At 33.2% G+C, this 9529-nt stretch overlaps 1 long non-coding RNA gene across 2 annotated transcripts; it reads right to left on the bottom strand.

Annotated features, from left to right (window-relative positions):
- Positions 1-6159: 6159 nt before the first annotated feature.
- LOC139905580 (uncharacterized) lies at positions 6160-7600 on the bottom strand. 2 transcript variants are annotated; one of them, XR_011780455.1, is made up of 3 exons: positions 7389-7600; positions 6699-6850; positions 6160-6633 (listed from the first exon to the last, which is right to left on the bottom strand). It is a non-coding gene; the product is annotated as an uncharacterized lncRNA (long non-coding RNA). The 2 variants fall into 2 exon arrangements; XR_011780454.1 differs by having other exon boundaries at positions 6160-6629.
- Positions 7601-9529: the final 1929 nt, after the last annotated feature.

Raw genomic sequence — 9529 nt, 5'->3', positions numbered from 1 at the left:
ATGTATTATATATTTCAGGGCGCTGCAATCCCTGAAGTTATGCGATATTGTCTTTTTTTTACCACATTCCTTGCAGGTTGCCCGGTCGTCATTGAAGAGCCCTTCCGTGAAAAAGACCCGAGACGAGATGCGATATTTCATGTACATTTGCTTTGGTGTAAGAATAGGATCCCAAACACGCTTGATGAAGTCCTGTACTCCTTTGGTTTCCCTCGCAGCCTCTCTAAATTTGTCAGTGTGGTCTTGCCTACATATGTTGTCTCTGATAGTCGATGTGGCCACTTTGAAGGGGTCCCCGTCTCTTTTCCTTTTTGGATAGAATGAGTATTGCTGGAGTTGATTCTTGAGCATGACCAATAGAGGATGAACCCCTCTTGCACTTAACACATCTTCCACTGTGACTAATCCCAAATTATTCTTCACTTTTTCAGGTAGATAAATGGTAATCAGCTCATTTCCTTCGATTGGGGCCCCTAAGCCTATAGCCCGCCAGTATGCTCTTCGTGATTCAATCGGAACGCTATTCATTTCTCTCATCGGCGACCACTGTAAACCATCCGGATACTTTTTACCTTGAGCTTCTAGCATCGCCCTCTTCCACGGGAACCCTACATATGGGGCCCTCCTCCTCCAAGATAATAAAAGGAGTTGCCACTGTAATCTTAGGTCAAGCATTCCCAAGCCTCCACGGATCTTGGGAGTGAACAAACGGCTCGTCCCAACCGTTTTTGGGAGCCGAACGAAATCAATTCCTTTCTTCCTCCAAGTATGGCACAATGTCTCATCATATGGTGTACATCTAAGGATGTGGTTTACTCTTGGAATTACCACTTGATTCCAACATTTTATTCTCTCGACAAGGGTGAGTCTATGTTTTAAAATTTCATCAATGGATCTGCTAATAATGCTATCTATCTTCTTTAGGTTTTTTACATTATCGTTTTTGATAGAGATGGTATTTCCCAGGATTGTTGCTTCTTCCACTAAATTAAAGGAACATAGATTTTGAGGAATCGTTGTCATATTTGTAAGCATCTGAGTTTTAGATGCATTCACCCTTAAACCAGATCTTTCTCCGAATATTTCCAACACTTCCCCCAGCCTAGACGCTTGGGAGTCAATGTTGCAACCACTAAGAATGACAGTTCCATCATCTGCAAAAACAGGTTCGTCACTTTTTCCCCTCCAATATTTGCACCTCTAATCTCGGCATCTAACATTTTTTGTAGGCGAGCAACGGCTAAAAGAAAAAGCATTGGACTCACAGGATCCCCTTGTCTCACACCCCGCTGTAGCCTTACTGTCGGACTCTTTCTAATATCAATGATTGACTCCGCTTCATTCGTCAAGTTTTTCACAGCCTCACAAAAGACTTGAGGGAAATTCATCCTCATTAGTTCGTCAATAATGAAGGAATGCTCAACTGTATCGAACGCTTTTTCAAAGTCCAGAAGAATCAAGGCAATATCTTCTCCTTTTTGCCTCGGAACAACCAACAACGGTTTTTAATGACATCGTTACATCTTCCATTTGATGACCAGGGCGGAACCCGAATTGAGTTTTTGGAAGCTTTTTGTTTAAAATCGGTTTTAATCTCTCAGTAATACAGCCTGAATAAATTTTATACTCAGTTTCAAGTAGTGTTATTGGTCGCCAATTTTTAATCTCTGTCTTGTCTTTTCCTTTTTTGGTATTAAAATTATCAACCCCTTTTTCGATCGTTTGAGAGACCTGAGCCATAAAAAGCATTGTTGAAAAGTTCAGCAAGGTATAAAGTTAATTGTGGGAAATGCTTGTAAAATTCAGCTGTAAATCCGCTTATACCTGGGGATTTTTTTACCTTAAGTTTTTTAGTTATATATTCCCAGATCTCAGATGGAGTAAATCTCTTTGTCAGATCCCCCTGCTCTTTTTCAGACAGATCATTTTCTTTTACGATTTTTCTCCCAGTCCTAAGCTCTTTCCTGGCAGTATATAGGCGTTGATAATAGTTCTGAATAAATTTAATCTTCTGGTCTGTGGTGCATTTTTTTGTATGTTCAGTCTCAATGACACTGAGTATATCAACTCGATTTGTTTTTTCCATGTTTTTTAATAGACTTAAATTTCTTGAATTTATATTTTCATTTAAAGTACGGGATCTAGTACGTGCCCCTTGCATTTTATAATTTATTAACGTTTCTAATTCTTCACATAATATACAGTCTTCCTTTTCTTCTAATAATTTTATTATATTTTTTTCTCGGTCTCTTCTCCTCTTCGCCTCAGTCTTACCAGCAAAAATTAAGATTCTTTTAGCAGTCTTGTAAAAAAGACTTAATGCTTCTTCCACAGTCCATCCAGAATTTATATCTTCCTGAATGTCATCAATCGCATTGTGGATTGCCTCCTCAACCTCAGCAATTTCGAGTAACTTTTCATTTAGTTTCCATCTAGTAGGCTTATCATTTTTTATGTTCTTTTCAATAACGGCCTCGAGAACGAAATGATCCGATAACCCGTTTGAGCTTAGCCTTGTCAGTTTAAATTGATCTGACATGACCTTGTCGGATACGTAGATGTGATCTATCCTGCTTTTTGATGTTTTTCCCCGATAGTCTCTGACAAAGGTAGGTCTATAGTTTTTTGTTACATCTGCAAGATCCGTTAAATTGTTTTCTTTTTTCCAGACCTTTAATTCTGAAATGTTCGGGAATCCAGATTCTGATGTGAAGTCTCGTTTTGATTTTTCTGCCACATTGAAGTCGCCGGCTATTATGACCTTCTCCTTTTAGGATTACATTTAAACTTTGCTAAAGTTGTCTTAAAAAAATTTTCTCTCCAGATGGAATATATACACCTAAAATCTTGTATATTGTACCCGAAAAGCTTACATCAATTGTTAAAATATTTCCTTCTTCGTCGTTAAAAATGTGGTTCGCAGTTAAACCATTTCTGACCAATATTGTTACACCCCTTGATGGGTGCTTTGAATCTTTTAAAATCGCCTTTGAGGAGAAAATTTTATACTTTGAATTTATAAAATGCCATCCGTCAGTTTTTCGTATTCTAGTGTCCAAAAGGCAGACAATCTCGGGAAAATTTAATGAGTTCAAGAATTTCAACAAAGAAATCCTCTTTTGATTGGAACACAGTCCATTCATATTCGCTTCTAGTACTCTGAATTTTCACGATTTTTTTTTTTTTTTTTTTGTGCTAGATCTTAGATGATTCGACTCCTCACTTTCTGAGTTAGTCCTTGATCTTCTTTTTTTTTTGATTCTGCCATCTCATTTTCATTTTGAGGTCTCTCTTTCTCTACTTCTCCGACCTTCTGATTCTCGGGAAAGCTTCCTTTTGATTTTTCTATTTTCTGCTGACTGTCAATCTCATTATATTCTACATTCAATTCCCCTTCAATCGGCGACACGTGATCTTCTTCATCCTCTTTTCCAGCGGGATTTATCACCGCTTCCAGTACATTTGGTTTTTCATTTTTTTGAGGTCTTCTAGGTTGATAGTAATAGGTACAGGAGTATTTTCAGCGGGATTTATCACCGCTTCCAGTACATTTGGTTTTTCATTTTTTTTTAGGTCTTCTAGGTTGATAGTAATAGGTACAGGAGTATTGTCAGGGTAAATGCGTTTCATTCTTCGCGCTAGCCATCTCCTATATTCAGACGGTGACTTGGGACGATTCACACAGTCTTTCATAAGGTGCCCAAAATTGTAGCACTTTGCACATTGTTTTTTCCTTCCCGGGAAATATAAAGGCCTTATTTGTTGATCGATGGGTAGATACGAAGGTATATTTTCTAATTTTCCAAAAACTGTTACTGAAGCGTGGGGGGTGGAGGTGCTCACTCTAGTTCGAATTTCCTCTGACCAGTCTTTAACAATTTTTGCATTACTTGCCTCAAGTATTTCATCCGCTCTTTTTTTAACTCTCCCAATTGATTCAACTTTAGCAAAAAGGCCAACACAATGTTGAATTACATCTGTTGCAACTGTACCTCTAACTTCGGGGACTCTTATTTCGAATGATAAAGGCTCATTCATATTTTTCATGAGAGCTCTCGATTCTACATTTGCTGTAAAAGTTTCTCCCTCTCGATCTTTGAGTTCAATATTACAGGGCAAGGCTGTTTTAGAGAATATTTCGTCTTTCATTATCCTCCGTGTGGAAGTGAATAGAGGTCTGTGTGGAAGACGTAAACTGACCGAGTCCAAATCTATTGGGCTCAGTCCTAAAACCTTCGTCCAGAGCAGGACTGCATTATCAAAAGTCATATCACTTGGTGCTATTTTTTTATTCTCACCTAATTTTGAAATGAATAAAGGTAATACGAACCACCCTTTTTCGTTATTTACTTCATCAGTTTCCGATGGTTTTCTGTTTTTTATTGAAAAAGGATTCCATTCCGGAATTCCTGCTTGCGTTACTTTGTTATAGGATCTCATTTTTTCCATTACGGTGGGGTTTTCTTTACAGGGAACCTCCAGTGTTGTCTCGGTATCCCTATCCAAACGGAGATCTTCCACTATTTCAGCGGGGTTTGAGCTAGGGATACCATTTTTCTGTGTCAAAAAATTCCGAATGTTGGTTTGCCTCGTCACGGACGAGACGGGCTGGGTCAATGACATTCTTCAAAGCTTCTCCCCAGGAAAGGATTAATCCTAATGGGGAAGCTACTTCGGAAACTTTGCACTGCAGATATTATACGGTTTTTTTTATTTCGGCAAACTGCACTGCTAGAGAGCACGTCTTGTCAGCTTCCAACAACTTGTCCAAGAAGTGCATCATCAACTACTGCCAGGCTTTCTGCCGCCGTGTGGATGCTGTGATTGCTACTGAGGGTGTCATATTGAGTGAACATTTTCACAAAATTCGTGTCTCAAAGTTTTGTTAAAAAAATTTTCAAAATTATTGACATTTTTCTAAAATCAGTCATTCGGTCCACGTTTTGCTTCCGAACCCTGTAGTTCTAATGATAATGTGTAATCCGCAATATTTAATTATTATTATACTCGATACAATTTCCTTATATTACATGAAAAAAGTTACTTTTTGCCAATGACAATAATTAATTTAACATAGGAGAACCAAAACCATTAAAAACTGTATATATATTTTTTTCGCAAAACTTTAGAAACAGGTAAAAATCCAAGCACTCTTGAAAAGTACAAAGATATTTGAATTAAATCAAAGTAATAGGCACTAAAACTTCCTATGAAATGGCTAGATTTGTAGAATTAATTTTATTTGGGATCGACTAGGAATTTAAAAAGTAGGATTATTGGTGGATTTATCTGATCCCTGCAATTGTAATAATTAATTTATTGTCTCCACAATGTAAATAAGATTGTATAATCATGTAAATACATATTTTAATTGATATGAGGGTATATTATGTGTCATATAACTAGACGTTAGAGAAATATAGTTTTGATCAGCAGTCCTCCCTCTTTTATTGATTGGCCCATCATGGCATCTAATATAAAGCAGTCATATCTATTCATATGGAAAAGCCAGTAAGAAAAAATATGAAATTAGTTGGAAAATTATTTTCTAAAAAAAATTATCTCAAAATATGTCTTAAAAAATATAAGTTATTTCAAAGAATTTTTCTTTTATTTTTTTTTTATAAATATGGTAAATTTAATATAAAAAATTCTACAACGCCCTTAATGATTTTCCTACCATTTTCCTACATATTAATTAAATAAAAATATTTTACAAAATTAGATTGTTAATATTTCCTCCAAGATGGCATACATCAAAGTACATTAAAGTATCCAAAATTGATATTCCCAACAAAATAATGAGAAATTGACGGACTTTATTTGAAAGGGACCATATCAGGACAAATATAAGTCTCTTACATCGAATAAAGGCTCTAAACAATAACCGAAATTAACCAAGGAGGGGGCGAAGTAGATTTAAATGTACTTTTTTTAGAGATATTAAAGTTATTTGTAATTACTTGTAATGATTTAAATACAAGTGTAAGTACTATTAAGAATATATTTACTTATTGTTTTGTCTCAGTCCCATTTTATGAGTTAGTCTACTTTTATAAAAAGTAAATTCCTGGTAAATTATTTATAAAAATATATATATTTATTCTCATAACTTTTTAAACGAAATAATTGAAATCCTTTTTATAATTTTCTATCGAAATACTTGTAAGTATTTTAGTATTCATAACTTCTACTTTTCAAACCAAGTATCCGTACTCGTGCTACATAAATACTTAAGTTTAAGTACTCAATTATAGGACTTAATGGCAATTAAGTACAAGTATTAAAGCTGACCTTAACTCATCCCTCAAATTAAAATAATAAACATATTCTCAAATATACCTCTGAATCATTGGGCTGTATGTATGTACATATATATTAAGTTAAAAAAAATATTGATTTTCTCCTATGCTTGATTTTTATATAAGATTTTTTTAATGTTCTTTTAATTGGTCAGAAGGAGTTGCACTAATAAGTATAAATAAAGATGGGATATGCGTAAAGAAAAAGCTAAGTATAACGAATAGAAAAGGAAAAACAGTCAATGTGTGTGCTCTTTCTTCCTTTTTATTCATTATTTAATCAGTCGTAAGTGAGTAAACATCTCCATCTGAAAGAAGAATTATCGCCTATCTTCGATGTAAATTGTTTTAAAAATACGTAATAAAATTAATATATATGAATTTGAATATAATTACCTTGCACTCATGCTATTTTAAATGTAGAAAGTTCCCCTCTTTATAGAAGTAGTACATTTTCTACCTTCAAAATCATCAAACAGACAGCTGATATTAACAAGGGTCTTAATTCAGGTATACCATATGTCTTGCTCTCGTCTATTCCTCCCACTCTTACAAAAAAAAATCATATACCACTATAAACATGTAAGCAAAGGCTCAATGGCGCCCTCTACAAATATGGTAGACCAACTAAGAAATTACAACAATGACATGGCACAAGGTGATAAGGTTATTTGTCAACCATTTTCTATATTTTTATCCAAAAAAAACAGCTTTATTTAGATTTAAATACTCGAATGTATATCTAAAAAAAGAGACCTATAATAGGCTTGATATTGAAAGTAAATACATTCATAAAAACTGTGATTTATGAATTTCACATCTCTGACTTTTTTATATAAATACATGTTTGTTTCTAAAAATTACTTTTTTTCCATAAAAATATAACAAATGGCGTTTTGAACTTATGCTATATCGCTGTAGTAATTTCTCAGTTCTTTAACCCCATTTGTAGCGGGGGCACTTGAGCCTTTACTTACAGGTTTCTAGTACTATATGCTATAATTATAAGTAAGTATTATAATATTAGAATTACTCCATCTGACCTAGGAATTGTCTTTGAAGTCCATATACGTAATGTATACTTACTTCTTTGGGAAGGACGAAGACGTGAACCTACGCGCATTGAGTTCAAGAGAATAATTTCTCCCGAGGGCGGTTCCATTGAGCTACGTTACTCCACATATCCTTTTTATATTGACAAACAAAAATTATTAGCAAATTACTTTTCCATTGAAGACATCATAAATGAGACATGAGACTATTTTTGGCATAAAAAGAGAATAGGAGTATACATTTGCATTTTGTATTATATTATATACACTATAGATACATAGCACCTCATAATGTATTGTCAAAGAGACGCTTCTTATCATATTTCCCGAAAGAATGTATACATACATAGATATATAAAGAGAGAAGAAAAGGAAACTATCGTATTTAAAATATATTATATTTTTCCAATAGAGAAACATATATATTTTTCTGCTTATGTTGCTCTTGGCGCTCTAAAATATTATCGAAAGTATAGAAATTCCATAAAAATATCAATCACCATATTTATATATTACTATTATCATCATCATTCCTTGTAAATGCTCTTTTTCTCCTACTTTTTTAATGATCCAATCAAATTAGATATAAACCCCAAATGTTTTGTTTTTCTCAAAATAATTTCCCTTAAATTGCTATTAATTTTAAAAAACTTCGTAATTATTAATAAGCCGAACAGATGAACATAAGACTATCCACTGACATGTTAAAGAAAACCCCCAGAAAATTAACGTGGTCAATCTGACAATCTGAAAATTGTTTTGGAGAAGAGCAATATTGCTGTCATGACTGCAAACACCTATGAGATCAAAGTAATAAACACAAACCCAACTCCATATGTAGAAATTATATAGACAGGAATTACTCTGACGTAGATCCTCAATTCTACTCCGACTACAACAAGGCTTTATACTTATAACCCCTCAGCGTTATTCTCCGTCATGTATGAGCAAACAAATTTGTGGTTAACCTTTATAGTTTATGCGACATATATGTTATCTCCTCAAGAATGAAAGAATAATGAGAATAGCTTAAGAAAATGAAAACATATTTTCAGGTTGCAACTACAAAAAGCCACCCTCTTCCATTATAGTATTATTTTTATCTATGGAGACGACTAAATTTGTATAAAACATGTCTTAGAAAGCGGGAGCGGCTTTTCTAGTTGGCAATCATAACATGGTCATAATTTTCAGTAGTTTTTATCATTATTATTTAATTTTTGAAGACATAAAATAGTATAACAGTTAATCTGCTCTCCTACCAAACATTCTTCAAATTGTAAGGGTGACCGTATTAATTTTCTGTTTCTTTTAGTTTTTACATATCGGCGGTGCATACATCAATGGAGACAATCATGAGATCTTTGATGCTAAATAAAAAAATATTGACTCAAGCAACAATGAAATTGTGTAAGAAGTACTTTTAATACGAAGTTTTATCTTTTTAAACCTAATGTCACCAAGCTTAGCCCGATCGGACTTATACAACGCGAGATTCGGATTACTAAAGCTATCTATTGGAAAAATAATTTAATTTAAATATTTTTACTAGACCTATTATAATACTATAAACTTGTACGCGAAGGCTCTTGTGCACCCGCCACAAATGGGCTTGAAAAACTGAGAAATTACTACATTGACATTATAAAAATTAAAATGACCATTTTTCAACCATTTGTAATATTTTTAAGGAAAAAAAAATTTAGATTTCTATAGCCAAATGTCAAAAAAATCAGGCCTGTAAAATTCATAAATCATAATATAGTGACTTTCACAGATCTTTTTTTATATAGTTATAAAACGATTTAAAAATAATAAATAAGTTTTTTTCATAAAAATATGACAAATGGCCTTTTGAACTTATGTTTTGCCATTGTAGTAATTTCCCAGTTATTAAAATTAAATTTCAAATATTAAATTTTTTGGAAAAAATTTCAAAAATCCATATTTATTTACATAAAACAGTAAGAAAAATAAACTTTATGGAAAATAAATTTAGAAAAAATTTCAAATATTGAATTTTTGAAAAATAAATTCAAAAATCTACAGTTATTCACAAAAGATTAATTTTATTGAAAAAAAAATACAAATATTATTTTATTTAGAAAAAAAATTTCAAAAATATATATTTCATATACCTAATTCATGTGTGTTAAGGATAGCATTGCAACAGCT

The sequence above is a fragment of the Lepeophtheirus salmonis genome, chromosome 5 (genome assembly GCF_016086655.4).
Source record: "Lepeophtheirus salmonis chromosome 5, UVic_Lsal_1.4, whole genome shotgun sequence".
NCBI lineage: Eukaryota > Metazoa > Arthropoda > Copepoda > Siphonostomatoida > Caligidae > Lepeophtheirus > Lepeophtheirus salmonis.
Note: the sequence above shows the minus strand (reverse complement) of the source record. Positions and strands in the feature narration are given on the sequence as shown.